The sequence below is a fragment of the Aplysia californica genome, unplaced genomic scaffold (genome assembly GCF_000002075.1).
Source record: "Aplysia californica isolate F4 #8 unplaced genomic scaffold, AplCal3.0 scaffold00082, whole genome shotgun sequence".
Taxonomy (NCBI): domain Eukaryota; kingdom Metazoa; phylum Mollusca; class Gastropoda; order Aplysiida; family Aplysiidae; genus Aplysia; species Aplysia californica.
In genome coordinates this window covers 690654-693600 of record NW_004797352.1, presented here as the reverse complement: position 1 = coordinate 693600, position 2947 = coordinate 690654, and positions in this window count along the sequence as shown.

Genomic DNA, 2947 nt, shown 5'->3' with positions numbered 1-2947 from the left:
GTGTGTGTGTGTGTGTGTGTGTGTGATATCTTGGTGAATTCTGCTCGTCAGAATACCGAAATCGAAGAAACCAACATTGGGTTGGGTAGCTAGCCTATAATTTGCACCCACCAGCACCCAGGTGCACATACAAGACTTGGGGACGATTGTGACGCTCAGTTGATAAGATATGATATTTTATTTGGTACTCAAACTAGTTCCGTCTTTGTATAGAATAAATTTTATTGTTACAGTATTCATTGTTTCAGTGTATTTGATGTTTGAATATATGCCATACTACTTTTTCATAAAAGTTTTTCCTCCGTGTGTATTCCTCTTAATTTCTCTTGATAATTCTTTTAACCTTTTCTTTTCTTTTTAGAAATAGTCTGCACCCCGTGTAACTTTTTAAAACATTACTTCTTCTAATGGTATGGGGTCTCTGATAAAAGTAAAAGTAGGCCTACATGTAATTACAACACATCTAAATGGAAGGCAATATTTTTTCTGTTACTTTAACAGCCCTTTTTGTGTACAAGAAGGAAAACACCAAAAACCGAAACGAGTTTAAGAACGCCCAGCTAAGGGTTCGAACCAAGGCCATCCACTGTGTAGCCCAGCATGATCACTATTGAGCTAACAGAACGCAACATCAAAGAGTCAATTGTGCTGTTTCATTACTAATGCCTCTCTGTAAACAGTGGGTTCTTTTTCCTGCTGACTTGTTTTTGGATTGTGCTAAATGCCTGTGATCTATATTTACGAAAAATATTTAACATGATGATCTTTTCTCATCCCAAAATTACTGACAACTGTCATCCTTTGCTTTTTTAAATTTTGAATCACTTTCTTTTTCTTTCCTCGTGAAAAATTTAGAGTTAAGTACATGTATAACTTCAATTGATTTATGTTCATTAACTCTTGTTTTGAAAGATGGTCTTGTGTTATGAAAAACTGTCTTTTTTTCAAGGTTTTCAATTTTTTCCTTAATCTTTGTGTTATCCCTCTCATACATTTTCCATGTAGTCTGCGTCAAATTTTAGCCTGTTTTCTGCAGTCAACATACAACTTTAGAACATATTGTAACCTTCAGTTTTTAAAAAAAATAGCAACATGTTCGACATAAGGATGCAAATGATGACATATGAGTCCATATGACCATATGTAATTACATTTTGAGTCCTTCCCAGGGCAGGATAATATATATGTTTATTACATAATATACAGAAATCACACTTGTATTGTCAGTAAAGAATCTCGTCCTCTGTTCTTTTATTGCTGTTTGGACATTAATTTATTAACACAAAATATTTTTTCATACTCCTATCTTGATTTACATGAAGAATAACTATTGAATACATCTGTGGATTAGCAGTGGATGAACGTTTGAGAAATAAGTTTGGAAGGCGTGTTCTCAGAGTTATAGTAGCTCTTACTGATCTGCTTCAGGCGAGACAGATACTGATAGTACATCATCCTCATCATCATCCTCATCATCATCATCATCATCATCATCATCATCATCATCATCATCATCATCATCATCATCATCATCATCATCATTACCCCTGTCGTAGTATGATAAAAAATTTAAAAAATATAAAAATTTACTGAAGACATGAGTATTTCTGAATTTTAAGATATTATAAAAAAATCAGGGCCATCATTATCGTCGCCATCATCATTATCATCATCATCATTATCATTCCTGTCGAAGTACCATAAGAAAAAACAAAAAAGTTGATGAAGACTTGAGTATTTCTAAATTTTATGACATTATAAAAAAACATCATCATCATCATCTTCTTCTTCATCATCTTCTTCTTCATCATCATCCCGCGGACAATATTATACATGTAATTATTTATAACGACGACAATGTCAAAGTAACTCGGCCCTTGATTAAAGCGGCCGGGGGAACTCTGACAGTAGCCTACTATTGTTGCATCTCTTTTCTTTGGGGGGGGGGTGTACTTACGCTCGTAAACTATCAATTATTATAATAAATACTTTATGCCAGGCTGGGGTTTGTTTGGTTTTTTTTGTTGGTTTTTTTGTGTGTTTTTTTTTTGTTTGGGGGTGGGGGGTTGGGGGGGTGTCTGTTTGTTTTATTTCGGAACCAAACTACTCCATAAAAATTTAAAGTACAGTTTTCTTCAACCCATCAGTGCCTTGTTCTAATGCATCACTATCAAAAGGCTAGCGGCCAGTGATGTCACCGTGTGCAGTCAATATAGGCCTACATGTAATGCATTCTTGCTTTTTTCATAGTAGGCTGTGTGAACTAGGAACTGGCACATTAAAAATTCGTGCCGTATGCATGATACATGTAGATTTCTGTTCAACTTCACAGAGAGATATTGCCGGCACAAAAAAGGATTTCAAACTTGGTTGTTTTTGTTGGGTTGTTTTTTTTTCAATCAGCCTATTCTGTTTTGCAACTGACTCATTCCCCGGCGTTTTTCATCTTCCAAGTATCATGTTTTTCCCAGCTGAAGATCAAGCTTGCAAATGATTTGACCCCCCTGTTTCGCCGAATCCTGTCACTATAAGCTATAGTAACAATAAACATGCCGTGTTTATCATCAGTGTAACTCTTTAAACCGGCGGATCTATGCCTTCCTAAGTATTTTTCCAGAGGCACATACCAATTTACTTTTTATTCAGATTCTATGCATTTTAGCATATTGATTGTTTGACAAAAACACAAATGGTCAAAGCTTGTGATTTCCATGAATAGCCTACAGTTAGGCAACCACGGCAGAAGACAAAATTGGGGACTTCGGCCGGTAAGTGAAAGATACCCACATATAATAATATGTATTACATATTATACATAAATTATATACAGTGGAAACCATATATAACAGGCCCGGTAATAACAGGGATCCGGTAATAACAGGGATTTTTTAAATCCCCGATTTTTCCTACTCTTTGTCTCTATTAAAAGTTATCGGCAATAACAGGG